This window comes from Rhea pennata, chromosome 4 (genome assembly GCF_028389875.1).
Source record: "Rhea pennata isolate bPtePen1 chromosome 4, bPtePen1.pri, whole genome shotgun sequence".
Lineage (NCBI taxonomy): Eukaryota > Metazoa > Chordata > Aves > Rheiformes > Rheidae > Rhea > Rhea pennata.
In genome coordinates this window covers 50,845,164-50,864,249 of record NC_084666.1, presented here as the reverse complement: position 1 = coordinate 50,864,249, position 19,086 = coordinate 50,845,164, and the positions used below count along the sequence as shown (strand labels likewise).

General features: G+C 37.9%; 1 protein-coding gene across 8 annotated transcripts in view; it reads right to left on the bottom strand.

Annotated features, from left to right (window-relative positions):
- INPP4B (inositol polyphosphate-4-phosphatase type II B) overlaps positions 1-19,086 on the bottom strand; it is a 384,670-nt gene that overhangs the window by 343,746 nt on the left and 21,838 nt on the right. The gene's annotated exons all lie outside the window — the stretch shown is intronic.

Genomic DNA, 19,086 nt, shown 5'->3' with positions numbered 1-19,086 from the left:
AAATCTCTACAATTAAACTTTATGTAAATATAATACTTTGAAATCATTTGTATTTGTGTATAATGTTTGTTAAGATAATTCACTATCTTAGTATTACTATTTGACAAAGGATAAAATGGGACATTGTGCTTTCTGGAGAATCATAAAAAAAATCATTAATCTTTCAAAGCAGATGTATCATAACATTCGCAGAAATCTCTCTAAAGCATGAAATACCATATACCAGAAAAGATTCCAAATGAAGTGAAGCTAATATATTAAATAAGATTCCAAATTTATAGGAAAGGAACTTAACATAAAATATTGACAATATTGTTATCATGAAAAGAAGTTGTAGTCAAAATATAATTATTAAAATAATGAATAGAGACAAGAATGCATTTTTTGCATTAAGAAAATGTATTGCTCTTTTAGTTCAACCTTTTTTTTTCCTAGTTGATCTCAACCTCAGGTTCTAAGGCCTTCATAATTGCTAGAGGTAATTATGTTTTATTATTGCCTTATAACAAATATTTAATTACCTTGGTGATAATTTCAGCACAAAATTTGCTGAAATAACTAGCTTAAAAAATTGTATTGCTTTAAAATATAAAAAAAGAAAGTTGGAGATCTCTTTCAAAGTTAGACCAAAGAGAATTTTCAATAAGCCAACCATAGTTAAAGTTCAACATATAGTAGGCATGCAACTTTCATTTTACATAGTAAGAAAAAACTGCAACAGGTTTCATATGTATGGTGTTTCTTTTGTGCATGTTCCATTTTTACGGGGAAAATGTAAGTGTTATTCAATAGGCAACTCAGTTCTGAGAATAATACTCCTTAAATATTTTACTAAGAAGCTGATTCATTCTGATCGCTACTAAAATAATTAATATAACAGGTGGTTTCCAGTTAGGATAGATGTTATCTTTGTGACCTGATATATTTGCAACACTGGATTTTAAATACTGAAAGAATTCTCTGGGAAGACCAGATGGCTCAAGGACTGATAATCAAATATTAGAGAGACTGCAGGTTTTAACAAAGTAATGGCTGACTGTTTCTGTTTCACCATCAAAAAAAAAAAAAAAAAAAAAAAAAAAAAAAAAAACAATACAGGAGTTGATCCTGAGTGTTTTGATTTTTTCTGGTTTTACCCTGAAAGAAGGTAAGTTTTAACCAAAAATTTAAGGAGAATGAAGCTGCCCAAGTCTGATACTGGTAAGAATCTTACTGCTTGTCTGCCATCATACACCAGACTGCTCAGTCTAGAAAGGTTTCATTTGTTTCACTCCAGACTACTAGGTGGTTTCTAAGATAAAACTGAGAAGCTGGACTGCCTGCTTTGCGGTATAGTTATGTCCCTGAAATCAGCAGGGTCAATGGAGAACAAGGTGCGGCATGCTCCAACAAGGCACCAACACAGCCACGTACAGCTGCTTCACATCTGGACATGGCTGGGTGCTTCAGCTCCAGGGCCTCCCTACCTTGCTGTCACACCCACTGGCCATTGACGGCAGCTCCAGGTCAGAGGAGGCACAGTGGCCATGACAGGCTGCCTGGGCTTCCTCCGTATCCCAGCAATGCCAACTAGGAACTTTGCATACTCAACCTTATTTCTTGAAAGGTAGGATCCCATCTGTTTATATTGCATGGCATTCATTACCTGCGTCCTAATGTAACCTAGGATGTAAGATACAAATACAGATTTTTACCCATGTTTGGTGCAGTTTCTGGAGTACAAAATTGCCTAAATGCAGTCCAGTAGCCTGTTTTTCTTCAACCAAAGGCTGACATAAATTAGTAGCTCACACGTAAGGACTGCTTAGTGATACATCAAAATCTTCTAAACACAGATGCAAGACTGGCAGTGAAGTGCATTAGTGATTTTGGATTGGGGTGCAAATAGATGAACAAGATTATTCATCTTCTCTGACACAAGCCTTCTGCTTCACTCATGTACCAACTTCTGCCTGAGCTGTTTCTGAGCTAAAACAGCTACAATATGTGCATTTGCACTGCATATCATACAGTTTGTCTTCACTTATTGTCATATTTTCTACAGACCACTCAGACTGAGTATGCATTTTAGTTAAGAAAGCCATTAATGCAGATGGAGAATGAACTTAATGATATCTAGTATGGAAGAAAGTGGACTCTGTGATAAATGTGTCTAGCACTTTAGACTCCTTTGGGACAACTGCAACATCTTTGAGCGATCACTGCATCATCAAGCTGTGGATTGTAAGTTAATTGGAAAGTTTGCTAACACAGTAGCTGTACTGAAGCTACAAAGAACAACACTGCTTCTTTGCACCATCTTATTATAGATGCTCTAATCTTTATTTTCACAAAGTTAGAAAATTGACTGGTATCCAACAGCTCAAATAAAATATCGTATTTGTTGGTTTACTCTGACTTTTACATGGAGTTAGTTTCACAAATTGGTTGCAGATTTTAGGAGTCTTTTATCCTTTAAAGTCACTGGACTAAATCCTGCCTTCCTTATTCAAATTGATTAAACAGGTCAAACGTCCATCAGCTTAAGCGGGAATTAAACATGAGTTTCTCCTGAGCAAAGAACGAATAGAGTATGGGATTGAGCTCAGTGGTAATTCAAATCACAGGCAAAAACTAAGATGTTTTCCTTAGGGGATTTTCCTTATATATTAAGCAGGCAAATTGTTTAACAGGTTCTGACATGTATGTTAGTGCCAGATACCTGCACAGCTGGCATATTTGCTGAACAATCAGATGCTTTTCTTTTACTGGGCTCAGTTTATAAGGAAAGAAAAAAGTATACTGTAAGGCTTGGACTTTTGAAATGCAAAGGACCAGCAAATTATGATGACCACCTCACAGGGGTCTTTCTACACCTGCTCTAGGCTGAGTGGCTCTTCCCTTGTTACAGCTCAATTATTGTAACAGAGCACAAGTTCCTCTAAGCAGCACAGCACAGCACAGCAGTGCTGAACATTGTTTTCTAGGAAGTGTGGGTTTTGCCCATTATGTCATCAGCTGTTAAGTTTAAATGCAATCAAATTTGACCATTATTCAAGAAAAAGAGAGTATGTATGTGTGTGATTCAGGATATAAGCCTTTATTTAGGCTGACCTCTACCACAAAAGTGATTACCTGAGCATGAAACAGCTAATTTTCGGGGCTCTACAAGGTACAATGATTACAGAGACTGGAAAATGCACAGTATATTGAGAGAAAATACATTACAAGACCACACAATTGTACTCTAGTTTTCATTTTAATGTAAAAAAAGTGACTGAAGGTAAAGGGCACATATTTTAATACCTACTAGACACTTACTGTAGTCTCTTCTGCCATTATTTGAAGCTGTGAATTCTTGTATGTCTTGTGTGAAGGATGAAAATGCTGAAATATCTGTAGGTATCAAAAACCTTCTTTTGTTGTAAAGGAGTTATCCTGAAAAGACTAACATGTCAAGTGTGACTGATAGTATGTCATATATGCATGGTATGTTTGCAAATAAGTGAAAATGAAAAGACCATCCGTCAGTTGTTTGGAAGAGACTACGCTCTATACTTGATCTTACACAGTAAGCCAGCACTCCAGATAGCAAGAAATTTTGAATTCTGTGACAAATTCATAGGAGAAGACTTCCACTGTGGGACACAAGTAAGAAGAAGAAAGATGATATGTTGTCTAATGTTACAGGATATCACTTTCACAGTAATGCTCCTTTCTGGCAGACATTGTGCTACAACCTAAATGCATTTGCTTCACGAGTAGATGATGACAGGCTGCTGGCCTGAGTATGGAGGCTCCTTCTCCAGAGCTAGGTACAGACCACTAAAAAAGATATATCTGGACACAGTAGCCAGCCTACATACCATCTATCCTGATTTTTTTCCAGAAGTTTGCCACATAAAATGGCTGATCAGGAGAAAATTTGAGATATGAAGTCAGAACGACACTTTGCTTCTTTGGAAAGCCAGCAGTCTCTTGGAGGTGTGTGATCAACGTGGTGGGGAGTCAGTGGACAATGAAGGTGCCACAGGGAATGAGCTTGCCTAACAGAGAAGCAAAGTTTTACATGTGGGGAAAGCACTTCCACTTGTTTGGGTCTCACAGATTTGTGCCTTCGTAAAAGAATAAGATTTTAATTGTAATGGATCACAGCTGACAAAACATCTGGCCAATTATATCTAGGGTCCCTACTGTATGTCACAGTAGGAACTTTATGCAGATCTTTTTTATTGAGGTGTTTAAAATTATAATTCAGACTCTGGCCTGTTCCATTCCCCATGGGCTACTCCTACAAAGAACAGAAACTGAAAAATGACCCTATTTCTCCAGAGAAGATTCTCATGCAGGCAGTGGGTATAAAGCTAGTGTAGCTCATCTCCAGTACAATATCCATACCAGATGATACAGAATAAAGTGAGATGGGGCTGTGTTGCACACCAGGAAAACCTCACAGGTATTAGATTTGACCAGAACCATTTCTGCTTTATACCTGAGATTAGTCCTGCATCCTGGGGATAGGAAGAATTATGGTTAGTCAAAATAATCAGTGCGGCCTAGTTTTCTAGATAAATTTTTGTATTATTGTTGTTGGTAATCATATAAAAATTATATAATTATTATACTAATTATTTTTATCATATAAAACTTCCAAGAGTAATTATGTGTTTATGTAAATACTCCTGACCGGTCATTTTTCTGTTTAGGTCTCTTTAAAAAAGCAATACAGCTAATTAATAGGGTTTATATTTATTATTTCAGCAACTATTACCTAAGCTAGTAAGTTAATGATGATTTTGAATGGTAAAATATATAATACATACAGAAATGCAAACATAAATCATTTCAGCAATAATATAACTCTATTACTATTTTTCACTACTGGTAAAAATAATGCTGAAAATTTCTTACAAGAATCTGTATAAAAGCAATAAAATAAGGTTAAATGATCATAAAACCAATCACATATTTTATAGAAAATAGTAGTATAAAATCACTTTGTGTGAGGTTCCTCTGCTGCAAAGCAATTTATCATTTAAGAAAAGACAACTTTTTGCTGTTTTTAAACATCTAATGTGTTCAACTTCTTACGACCCATGCAGGAATGGGAATAGGTTTTATTATTTTCAATTTCAAAAAGCTTTACTCATCACTGGTCATGCTAACACAGTCTTTCAGTGCCAGAGGTAAAGCAATTTGCCAATTCTGATAAGGTTGCAGGAGTTATCCCTTCCCTTTTACATTCTTAAATTTCAAGCATTTTGCATACACTTTCCTTCAGCTGTAAAATATCTCAATTTCCTAATACCTTAAGGCTATTTTATTAGCCAAGGCTTTGGGATGTGCACATATTTAATATATAAACCCTGGAATTGAGGAGAGTAAAAACGAATTTAATGCTATACTGCTTTAAAGAGACTCTCAATTAATTCATTTGAGGTAATATTTCAAATGTTTCTCTTTTAAAATCAACTTTGAACTGACATGCACTTCACAAAACACTGGTGTGTGACCAGTGCTCCCTTCATTCACTTCTTGTAATTCCTAATTTATAGCATTATTTTATTTACATTACAGGAATGATCTACGAAGATCTCTGGGCAGTAAATTCAAATTAGAACAGCCATGTTATTGCAGTTTGTTTCTCCTATGTTATTATAAAATAATAAACAATGCAAATATTCTTTTTTTAGCAACCTTACACTTTATCCTACAACTCTCTTCTTGAAAATGTTTACTACCTGAAATGGAGTTCTCCTATAACCACTGGATAACTTCCATGAAATACAGGGTTCCATACTCCAAGGACACCACACTCTTCTCAGTCATTTCTATGCAATATAGTTATGGGGGGGCAAGCTTTATTCTTGTAATTACATAGAGTGTTATACAAAAAATGCATATAACTATTCATCTTGATAGGCTAATAAGGTACAGACCTAAAACCCTCTATAAACTGAAAATTTAGTAGAACAGAGCAATACATTTGGTGGTCTACAGTTCTGTTCATTACTAAGCTAATATACAGTGTTTTATAAAATTACAGAATAGTTTAGTAATAAACAGTACTGCAAACCCCCAAATCTTTTTCCTCTAGAGTTAATCTCAGTGACAAAATAGAAGGAAGGCCTGCGACTTTTAACTTGATTTCAGTAGTCTGAAACTCTGCTGTAAAACAGCTATTATAGCTTCTTGTCTGGGGCGGAGACAGGAGAAGGGATTGAGGGAGGACAAAAGTGAAAGGAACCCGAAGTGCAAAAATCTTTCACTTTTATCAAAAAAGGGAACTGTTGTTCACATAAAAGTGTACTGCTTTAAGGATATGAATATCAGTCCTAAGAAAATTGCAAAATTAGCAGGTTGCAGTATACCTTCTTTGAAGTTCAGCATTTACAGAATGTGTTTTCTTCCTTCACTAATTTTCTTAGTTCTTGGCTCGCTTCCCAGGCAGTAGTTTCTCAGGCTAGTGTGTTGTGATCTTAATGCTAGGCTGGGTTATAAACTAACTCAAAATGCAAAGCAAAAAGCAGTGCTTTAAAGTCAGTATTTCCTACCTATTAGTAACACTGTTTCTCCTAAATAATTGGTGAATTTACTCACAGCAGTCACCTGTTTCCCTGTAAAATTACTCCTTTAGCGTTCTGCCAACAGACCTATGTACGCTACTGAGATCGGTGATTCTTTACCAAAATCCCTGTTGGGGTCTGTGGAAATTTTGCTTCATTAATGATTGCTGGTTCAAATCTTTCATAGCCAGTTTTTCTTTTCTCCTGAACCATCACTTCTGTTAACCTGAACACAATTTCTTTCAGGCTCCCTTCGGAGAGTATAAGCAAATATCTGCTTGTCTTTTTTCACAGAAATAGTCATAATAATGTTTGTGACCTGATTATGCTACCATAAATCTGGACTTAGTCCATTGCCTTTGAAGGAGCTAATCTGCATTTTCCCCTGTATTACTGAGCCGAAATCCAGCTCAGGGGCTACTTGTGTGAAGGTCTTTGTAATATAACATTGTTTAACAGCTAATACATGAACAGGAATGAAAGCATAATACTGAGCTGAAATGTAAGCAATTAACAGTATTTTTATCATCATCCTGTACAGCAGTAAAAGGATCACACTGCAGTTGTTGGGTCAGCTGTCAAAAAATAGGATGCACTTGATTTTAAGTTTTGATGTCATAGACTAATCAAGCTGTATGAGCATAATGACTGCTAGCCTTTCCCCTTTTCTCCAGGACTAGTATATCGATGGAGCAGTAAGTGAGACTGCATTTGGATATCTGGTATAAATAAGCCAAACAAAGATACCTCTTCAAAGCCTTTTTAGGGACTTTGCTACCTCACTGCTACCTCTCTTGTGGTAGGTATCTCAGCAGAGATATTGCAGCTCCAAAAAACAGATCATACAATTTGGTGAAAGGTTCAAGGAGAAAAGATGATAGTTTCCTCTCCTTGTTCTTTGGGTTTTTTTTTCCCTAATCCTTTCTTCTTTTTACTACAATCTCTCTTATCTCTCTATCTGTGAGTTTGTTCTGGAAAAATGCCTTTCTATGGAGATCTTAACTGAAGGCTCATGTCTTCAACAAAACCTAAGGAAGTCAGAGGTCAAAACTCTCTCAGTTCTCGTCAGGCATTGCACCTGGCACCAAAAATATTATTCTCATAGCACTTGAGAGTCTACTTGTTGTCTTTTTCCACAGTTTCTGGAGCAGTATTTTGTGTGCTTGTCAACACCAGCTTGTCTGTATTACAATGCAGAGCATGGCAATCCCTAAGCCTTGCAGATGGGGGATCATCTTCAATTTCACACACAAAACTTCAGGTAGGTAAGAGAGCTCCTAATTGTTGCCATGGTAAATTCACACAACCACCAGGTAAAAAGCACTGGGAACCAATGACAGTGCAAACTCAAAATGACAAATAGATGTCTAAGAAAAGAAACCTGAGCCAGTAGTAAGTATGGGTCCAAAATGGACCTAGGACAGAACCTACCTCTGGCCACCCTGACAATTACATCTTTGCCAGTTCTGTACAGCAGCCTTTCGTAAGAGAATAGCTAAAAGTCAAGAACATACTGAAGAGGGGAGATGGTGACAAACTTAGTTGTGAGAAACAAATTCCTATATCTTTCAGTACCAGTCAACTTATTCCTTACTGTTTCTGCTCACAGAATACTGAAAATAAAATGTACAGTTTAACTCCTTGATCAAGAACTGCTAATGTGAGAATATACAATGGGGAAGATTAAATTGCCACAAAGCAAGAAGAGAAAGCTTTTCTATTTTTTTATCCATATATTGCTATAATATAGATAAAAAGGAGGAAAAGATTTAGCTGACATGACAGGCTGAGCACTGGATGCTTACAGACAGCTCTAGATGAGCCTTGCAGGGATGCAAGGGGGACTTCATGGAGAGCAGCTGAGTGTGATCCCTGCCCAATGATCAGAGAAAAAAACATGAAGGAAAAGCTCTGAGAAGCAGGCAGCCATGAAAGGCTGTCATGAGTGTCAGGTGTCATGAATGGTGGTCAGGGGGGAATAAGAGTCCATTTCCTTACAGAAAGCCCTAGCGGCAGACTGAAGCTCTAGCCAACAGAACAAGGAGGATTTTGATAAGTCCCATCTCAGGTGTGCAGGCCTACCCCACCACCCTGGCCCATACTTCTAGCTGACCACACGCAACCCGGCTCTGCCCTGGAAGCCATATGACCATGTTAACACACAGGCCCAGGCTGGCAGGCCCAGTTTTCAACCACAGAGTTCCTTGTGGTGGCACATGCAGGTCACCATCCTCCCACAATTGCTGCCTGACTTCCCTCTTTGGTTTGCTGTTTTTCCTGAAGGAGTCAACTTTCCTCAATGGAAAGGTGAATTTCTCTCATACTCACTGTGGCAAAGTGTCTCCTTCTAGTTGGATTGGCTTAGGCTTGATTATTCTTAGAGTCATGGAAACAAAATGTAAACTTGGAAGGGGAGTTAAATCTGCATTTAACTGCAAATGTAAAAATAAAACCAAGCAACATTAAAGAGGAAGTGCTCAGTTGGTTAGAGCATGGTGCTAATAACACCAAAATGCCACAACCTCTGCCACTTCCAGAAAACAGCATTTACATTACCAGAGCTAAACTGATGCAAAGCATATACTAAAAGCTGTTAAATCTAAATGGTATCTTTTAGTACTCACTTGGCACTATGTAGAGAGTGAGCAGAGCAATGTTGACCTGCATCCTCCATGTTTTTTTGTCCACACTGACTACAGTGAATGACACGAACTGTCACCTTCTCCTTCATTTACCAAAGATTCTCTGTAAGAATATAGCCCTTCAACACTCTGTGTTTGTATTTATTTTTTTCATGTTCTCTTAAATACTATGGACTTCAGGATAGGAACCTGTTACTCCACACATCTCCTCCTACAACCTGTTCTGTACTAAATTATTTCAACAGTTAATATAAATAAGAGAAGATCCCTTCTGTTTTACAGCTGTTTGGCCCCAGACTGTGTAAGACACAGAAAGCGAAATCTAGTCAGAAACAGGCCAGTCCTTCCTGATTGCTGAGCAGTTTTTCTCTACAGTCACTTCCTTAAGAGCAATAATCTGTTCAAATGAAAGTCTTGTTAGTTAACGGGAGAAAAAAAAAAGCACTTATTTCCCAGTGCCAACTAATGAACCCTTGAGAACCAAACTGAGGCATACTAAGATGCTAAATACATAGATAATCTTGACAGCCTTTATTCTTCTTCCTTAAAATTAACCGGTAAGAATGAGATTATATTCTAAGCACATGACCAGTTGCAGGAGGGGAAATATCATTGCCTGGGAGCTATAAAAGAAAAGAATTTTATGCTTCACAGAGGTAACGCTACCCACTCATGCACCAACTAAGCAGAGGGGAGTTAGTCAGCATGTTAGAGGGACTGAGCTCTACTCCATGCCCGTTCACTCCTTAGAGAAGGCAATTCAGCACAAGCACTTTGACAGAACTATCTGGGGGAAGTGAAGATTGTCATTGCCTCTGCTGAACCTCTTCTGTGCATAAAAGGCTTCAGTCTCTAAGCCTGCTAGTCCAGCATCTTTAACTAACTTTGGTGTACAACTGAATTCAATGTGTATCAATCTGAAATCAAAAATCCATATAAATATACATTAGGATGGGGCTATCAACCCATCCAGGCACTATTGGCCCAGATCTTCAGTGCCTGCATGTGCACATTCCTCCTGCTTGTACTCCTTCTTCTCAGGCCAGATACATAACATATTGTCATACTGTACATAATTCAGAGCAGTTTTCAGACTGTTCTAGCATCCAGTTGCAACCAAGAGCATCACTGAGAATACGGACTCAGTGTGCCATAATGATAGTTTTAGCTGTGCTGTCCTTCACCCAGCTGCACCCGTATACTGATCCCAGAGAGAGAAACGACACTGAAAATATGTTACCTGTGCTAAGCCATGGATAAGTCATCTCCCAACTAGATAAAAAGCTCTTAGAACCATTTGTGCCTATGATCTGGGATCTAGGCATGCCAATCTGATAATGATTTTACAGCTTAGTTTTAAATAAAGCAAATCTGAACCTAAACCTAAACCCACTCACCTCCCTCTGTATTAATTTAAAAATTAAATAATGTCAACCTCCCAGTATCCACAAGATTACGCAGATCTAGAAAGCTGTGAAGTGATGGAACCGAATACAAAAAAGCTTGGCAATATTTATTTGTAAGTGTTAGGTTGTCTCAACCTCTCTTCCATTAAAGCAATGCAAGCATCCTGGTTGTTTCCTTCAAAGCAAACTTTCCACTACACACTCCCAGAGCACACTCTACTGGCTGCCACGCAGAACTGTATTCGCCCGCTTTAGAGGAGGCAACAATACCACGTTCCCAATCCACAGAAGTGAAGGTTAGGCAGATGTAGCAGTGGAGGAAAGATGGTCCAGGATTGCCTAGTAGCAATTTGAGGAAGCTCAGTTTCTTTAGTTTTGATTGGTAGAAGTGATTCTTCCATAAGAAATCAGTAATGCTTGAAATATTTTAGATTGCTGTTCAAGGAAAGGAAGAATATCCACGGCAAGGATGGAGAATATCTGGAAGAGGAAAACATTGCAGGCAAGTCCATCACAAAATGAGGGTCTGAACAAATTTTGTGTTATTCTGGAAGTGCCTAAAAGCAAGACCAAGAGTTTGATTTTGGGAGCTTATCTCCAAGATAAAAGCAGTAAAGATAACAGTTAAATCTGGCATTATCTGCTTATTCAGAAATACCACATTACAATGATATGTTTTTCAAAGGTGTCTGGTTATAAATGGGTAGACCACTACAAGGTGGATGATATAAACTTAATCCAAGGTGATATGAGCTGTACAATGACCAGCCTGCAAGCATACCCTCTGCCATTTTCAAATGTCAGAGGCTTCCTCTGGAAATGACAAGCCTAATTCTTATACATTCTTTATCCACGTTGTTCATGGAAGGGTTTTACTTCTACCAGTGAAGCAGATCACATTTATTTCTGCACTAAAAAAAAAATAATAAAAGCTAGTAGCAGTTTAGATTGTTTCCCTAGCGTTCTGCCAATGTTCTAAACCAGCCCACTGCCCCCAGCTTTGGCATTTTACCCCTAGCCTTTTCACAGTGAAGAAAAGTAGCAACTAGCAAAAATTATGTTGATGCCCCTTCTGATATAATTAGAACAGCAGAGACCCCCTTAGACCACTAATTTGATTTAGACTGACAGCCAACTGCCAGATCCTCTGCTAGTTTAATCAGATAAAAATGGCATTGCATTTCAAGTCCTCATCCAGTTAGTTCTCCAAACATAGATGATTTTTGATCCCACCTATCTACCTACCCAGCAACTAGTGCAGCTACAAAACTGGAGCTTCCCTTGCCTCCTACTTTTCTACCTATTTGTAAACAAACTCCAAAACCTGGCATAACATCAAAGAAAACCCGTGTCATTCTGAATCAGACAAAAGGGGGGCAAATTAAAAGCATATTTTACACACTCCTGTTAATGCTTGAAGGGTTCTTGTTATATTTGCACTTACTAATTACAGTGACTTTAGTAAAAACTTATATTAAATTCTTCCAATTTTAATAGAAATTAGACATCCCACAGGAAAAGAAGGCTTCAGGAAGTGATTCAGAGTTTAGTATTACCACTTGCATCTGTTATGACTTGTTCTTTCAGGTATATGTTTGTTTTTGCATTGTATCATGTAAGTGTCTGTTAATTATCATTTCACTTCACCAACCTTGGGGAGGGGAAAACACAAGGGGAGAGGGGTGGGTTAATATTGCTACATCTCCAAACAGTAACAGGAAAGATCAGTTTAACCTGATGTTTTCTGCAGTGTGTGCACTGTCCAGTTCTGAAGCCATGATCCAGATGATCATTCTTGCATTCAAATGGAACACTTCTGTATTTCCAGAAATAGCACCTTTGTTTCCCTTATTGTTTTAAATCCTTTCTAAACATCCTGATTCTTTGGTTATCTTAGATGTCTGCCAGCCTCACTAGAATTCTTGACATGTTTCTCCCAAGTGACCTTTATCTCATCCTAAGCAAAAATCTTCAGAGTAAATAGGTCTTCTTTATGATTTCCATATTTATTTTGCCTCCGGGTATATCTGATCATAAAATAGACACTACCTCCACTTTACAGGAATTCTTGGTATTTAGAAAAAAAGGCAAATAAAACAGCACATAGAAATCAAGTCATAACAGATACCAGTTACACACTCTCCTCTTTCACAGTGAGTAATGAATCACTTCCTCAGCACTGTGAGAAGGGGGCACTGAGGTGCAGAAGGTGCTTGATTTCAGAAGAAAATGAGCAAGAGCCAAGATTCCACACTATACTTGCTAGAGAGGACCCAGAAATATAAAACAGGCAGGAATTTCTATGGCTAATTGTTGCTTTTTTCGTTTTAGAAGTTAAATATTAAACCTAGAATAAATTAGAGCAAATTTTCAACTTCCATTTTCGAATGGAAACCATCCCAGGTGACCTGCAGGCTGTGGTACACCTCAGCAACCTTACAGAGCCACGCACACGGACTTCACTTCTTCTCTAGGCCACCTCCTTGTGACTTTCTCAGCATGCAGGTGCGTGTGGGCAAACTCCTCCTTAGCACAGACTCACGGTCCACAAAGTGTGTTCTCAGCTGGCCCCTCTGGCACTGATGTGTCAGACAGAGACCAAAGGGAGAGACACATTTGTCTCAAAGTCTTGAAACAATAACTATTTACTATTCTACAGAGTTTTTAGTCAGTGTAAACAGCCTAACACAGGTACCAGGTGGAGCTGTAGTCAGTCTGCCTGTCCCCTCTGCAGCTTTAAGGGGCTGTAGCACTCCTCATCTCTGTTTCAAACAGGCAGTGGCTGCAGTTCAGCAGAAGATTAACTGTGCCACGTGCAGAGTTCATATGCCAGGTCCAGAAGCAGCCTCTTCTTACGTTAGCTAAAGTGATGGTTCTTTCACCACTGATTTGAGTGAGACTGAGATCAGACTCTGCATTTGCAACTTTTCAGATTCCTCACGCTGAAATAGTCTGTATAAAGGCAGTGTTGTCACTTTTTATTAATCACAGGTAACATAATTCTGGTCACTGCTATAGGCTGTTTTGTGACTACATATAATCTTGCAACTTTCACACAATTTTTGCAAAGCAAAATGAGAATGAAGAAGCAATTCCCCTCAAAATGCCTTATGGCTTTGAGGAAGAGAACTTTAACTATGTGTCTAGAAGCTAATTGTTCAAGTCCCAGCTGTTCTGCCCTTCACAATGCAAGACATTACATTCAATCGCTCAGTGACTATTATTCCCCAGTATTGCAGCAAAAGGAACATACACATTGTCTGAGAGTAATCTGGATAGTGTTGGAACCAGGACTGACAGGGTCTTGCACAGACTGAAAAGTCAAATCAGATGCTTCTAGAATAATTTCCCTCCCATATATTGAATTAATACATGAATTTATAACTCACATTAATATTTCTTTCATTGCTGTACATTTGTTATTTTGACTAACAGCATCCTAGCTCTTTAAGGAAAAGCTGCAGCAGCCAGTATGTTTCACTGGGACTGTAAAAGGCCCATAGGGCAGCGTTTCTCAGGCTGCAGCATGCAATCGGGCAGCATAAGGCAGCCCACCTCAAGGCAGCATGCAAAGCAGGGCATGGGCTGGTGCCACTGGCAGGGGAGGACTGGAGCTGTGTAAAATCTAAAAAAGCTTGGTACTTAACATAATAAGCCTCTTCCCTGAACACAAAGCTTGGCAAGTGAATGGTACAGCCTCTCACCTCTGGATACCAAATGAAATCCTGACCAGCTCAAGCAGGGATTAAAATCTGTTCCCAGCTAACTGATAATTTGGTAGTCGCTACACTAGAATAATTAGTCCCAGCTCCAACGTCTGCTTCATGTGTTTGCCTCCATAGCTTTAAGGTAGCTTTTTAGGTAGGCACTGAGTCTCACTGTGTGTTTGTACTGTGCCGAGCCCAAGAGAGCGTGGAGGTTCACAAAATACTCCAGGTGGTGAACTTGCACTGGGGGGCTACAACTGATCTGGTCTGATTTTGGAAACATTGATAAAATTAAAATATATCCTCCCAGAGTCAGGCTGGTGAGAGTGCATAGTCAGTCAAAACAGATAGGGAATTATTACCATTTAATATTATGGACTTTGGTCTAATTTTGTGATAGTCAGTATTCTGCTGCTTTTGCCATTATAAATATAAAATAGTAAGCTGTCATGATCAAGTATGTCCTTTGTCCCAAAACATGACAAAAACATAGGTAACCACAACTGACAGAAACTATAGAACAGGTAATTACATTTTAAGGGGTATCTCAGAGGATTTCAGTAGTTGTCACACCTACTTGTTTTTATGTATCTGCTCTCCAAAACAAAAATACTTAGTGGCAACTGGAAAACAATGTAGTTTAATCCCAAGTTGGGCAAAAAAGCCAAATTATTGTGATTTTTTCATTTAATCAAAATTTTAGCAACCCACATTCACATTCAAAATACATCAATCAAAATAAATGTTTTGAGTTTGTTAATTTATGTACAGACATTTTAAATAACAGCAAAACCTGAAAGACTTCACTTTGCAACTGTCCAACAAGACATTTAGATGTTTTCCAGAATATTTCTCCTTACTTTAAAATAAAGTTTCATCAATATAAAAGATTTAATGGGGAGTGCAGAAGAATTACCAGTCAGAAATTTGTTTGCTTATGAAAACTTTTCAATAAAATGTTTTTGATGAGCTCTAAGTATATGCACTTCTTTAAAACTCTCTGGAGAAAAAGGACAGAAGTCAAAAGAACTGTATAATATTAGAACAAAATTGCAGTAAAAGAAGGACTACTGACGATTCTTTCTGATTTAGAACTAGGAGTGTACCAGTAGCGTTCCTCCCTTTGGGGGACTCCTTACCCTCAACCAAACAACGTTATCTCAATCTACGAGAAATTCAGGAAAAGCTGCTATAACAAACTGCCAATTGCAGTTCAGCTGGGATTTTAACCTACTCCAAAAACAACCATCATAAAATTTTTACATTAAAAAATACATCCCATTACTGTACTTTAGGGTTTCATATTATTCCAGCTATTTCTTCCATTACCAGCCCTCAGTCCACCAATTTCTGTTTCAGCAACCTAGAAGCATAGTCTCACTCAGAACATCTTCAAATAATACACTAAGTGTCGCCACAGCAAAAAATATGTGGTCCTGGGCTCTACAAAGAATTTGTAAAGTGTTTCTCCCTGCACACACCTGCACTGTGGCCATTGTTCGTATTTGATCCTGTCCTTCCTTTAATAAGGTAGAGGGGATCAGTTGAAGTGACTGCAGGCATTTGAAGAGGTCTTTCCATGTCCTCAGAAGATTGGTGCATCCACTAGTTACACCTGAGTTGTGTCTTCAAGACAGGTTCCTTATATTCACAAAGATTTGAGGGGGGATCTTATCAGTGCATACAAGTACCTGAAGGGAGGGTGTCAAGGGGATGGGGACAAACTCTTTTCAGTTGTCCCGTGGGACAGGACAAGAGGCAATGGGCAGAAATTGAAGCACAGGAAGCTCCGCCTGAAGGTGAGGGGGAATTTCTTCCCTGTGAGAGTGACGGAGCACTGGCACAGGTTGCCCAGAGAGGTTGTGGAGTCTCCTTCTCTGGAGATCTTCAAGGCCCGCCTGGATGCAACCCTGTCTAACAGGCTCTAGGTGACCCTGCTGAGCAGGGGGGTTGGACTAGATGATCTCCAGAGGTCCCTTCCAACCTTACTGATTCTATGATTCTCTGATATTGTTTCTGCACAAATGTGTCCTAAGTGATTGTTGACAATTTTATCTCACTGTACCACTCTGAAAGCTGAGACTATAGGCATACATCTAGACCATCTGCACTGTAATCCTACAATCAATCCTCACATAAAGGTGGTCACAGCAGCAGCAGCAGCGGCAGTAGTTGATTATATGAAGAAGTGTTGTTAGGGAAGTATTCACCGAGGCTTTAGTTGTCTGAATTGGAAGTAGGAAAATGTGATTGTGGACAACTGTTTACAGACAAGCAGGACTGTATTATAGATTATGGACTAAGAATTACTGGTGAAGCCCAAAAATAATAGATTTGATTCAGTAATATCCAACGTTTTACCAACTGCCTCATCAAAAAAGAAAAGAAAAGAAAAGAAAAGAAAAGAAAAGAAAAGAAAAGAAAAGAAAAGAAAAGAAAAGAAAAGAAAAGAAAAGAAAAGAAAAGAAAAAAGAAAAGAAAAAAACAGTTTAAAGCTACTGTCTTCACTACACTCTCAGGCATAAGAAGGACAAGAAGAAAAAGTAAATTTTCACTGCTCTTTCTCACCTCTTGAAATCTCTGGGGAAGCAAATCTCTGTGTGTGTGGAGACAAACATTTCTGTCTCCACCTTACTCAGAAGGCCAGGAGTGGGGGAAAGAAGATATTTGTACAGATGCTACGTTCTCACTCAGTACCTCTCAGTTTTCCTAACAGTTAATGCATAATACAAACTTTATCCTGACAAGTCATTTGAATATTGCTCTCTGAAAACATGAAGTATTGCAGTTAAACCTACAGCACTGATAACATTGCTATGTGCACTGGAGCCAAATCCTAAGTGCCAGTAGCTCTTCCGTAGGTGGTCCTGTAGAGTATTTGTAAACACCTGCACACCTCACTGAAGAGGATTACAGAGATTTGTGAAAGGGGAAAATAAAATGCCTATAAAATGAAGCATTTTCTTATTAGGAATGTTTTCTTCCTTCTGGGGTTTTCACTTCTGTTTAGTAAAAATAGAAATATGGCAAATGTGCTTTCTTGAGTAATTGACTTGTGCCTGCAAGCAGATAAACCAAGCTTATTTTTATCCACCTATTGGACAATTATGATTAGTTTAACTATCTTCCATGTGATTTAAGGAAATGTCAATACATTTACTTACACTGAATTTTTGCACTTTGCATTTTGATAGTAAGACAGCAACACGGGAAATTAATTAATAACCATTGTACAATTCTCAGAGCCATTTAGTAAAAAAATCACTTCTACTGTAGACTATCATCAGACAGATAAATGGAAGGAACAAGGGAAAATACACACAACATTTGTAATAGAAGCATCCAAATTAATATTATTTAAGCATTTTTTACTGCTAATATAATGTGAGATGATGAGAGATGAGGAAAAGTTAGTCGGCACCAAGCTGAAAATGTAAGAGGTCATAAAAATGAGCCTTCATATTACAAAAATCTATCCATATCACACAAAAAATGATTACAGTGATACAATGCATCACAGATTATTTGATCCATATGTATTTTAATTGCCAATAAGTATTCTATCATCATCACATGGTAGTATCAAACTGCCACAAGACTAGGGCTTAATTCTGCTAGATGCTTACAAAAACATAACAAAAAGTAATCTCTGTCTCAGTACAAAATATTGCTCCTTGGCAAGGTAGTAATGGCTTGGAAGCTTCTGAGGTAAGGCTGGGATTTTCTTTCTTGAGGCGAGATTAGTGTAGCCAAGATTTTTTCTCATTGCAGTTATGTACATTATATTTAGATTTAACAAATAACAGAGCTTCATACACTATTTTATTTAGCAAAAACTCCACAGACTACTATATTTGTCAAAAACAGAGCTTCCTTTCTGTACATTTTTCTATCCTTATCTTGTGTTCTATTACCTGAGAAACTCATTGTCATAAAGCATCACCTCAGGGCCTAAGATAGGATGAACCATTTGAGATGACATGCTGAAAATTGAATACATTGGCACCAAGCTACTCTGTAGCATAAAGGAAGCCTTTGAGACGGATTCAACACAGCAATTATTCACAAGAGCCCCTGAAATGCGTGCAAGTCCAGCTGATTTCAATGGGAATCCAACTATCGTCTCAAAAAAAATTCATATCAGATATGTTAGTTTATAAATTAAAATTATTTCTTCCTTTGGACAGGATTACAGGCCCTTTGGACAGGATTATGAAAGTTCACCTACCTTATCTTTGTATGTACCACCACGATATATAGCTTTTGAAAGCCACATTACATTTCAGGGAAAGTTGAATAAACTGGGAGAAACAGTTCCACAGCACTTTTTCCTAGTGAGATTCAAATAACATGTGTATTGCACTACTGGAAAATGATGATGACATAATCAGAATTTGATCTAATTTCCTTCTAATGGAAGATATGATACCAACTGGTATATGTATTTATAAAAAACACATTTTCTTTTGATTTTATTTAGCAGTCACTTGCAGAGATACAATAAAGGGAATTCATCTTTGATAATAAATATGCATGCAGCAAGAAAAACTCTTTTTTGGTTTGTTATCACCAGGAACTATAGGATCACGTGAGCTCTTTTCTTCTATAAAAATATGTATGCTTTGCCAACGTTAAATAATTCCCAGCTTGATTCTCTGAAAATGTGATTGTAAAAATAGTTCCTATTTAAGCAACAGAACATTCCTGAAGTGCAATCAGACTTATATCTGTTGAATTTTAGTTATAAAATATTTTTTATTCATGTAGATTGTAGGGCTATAATACT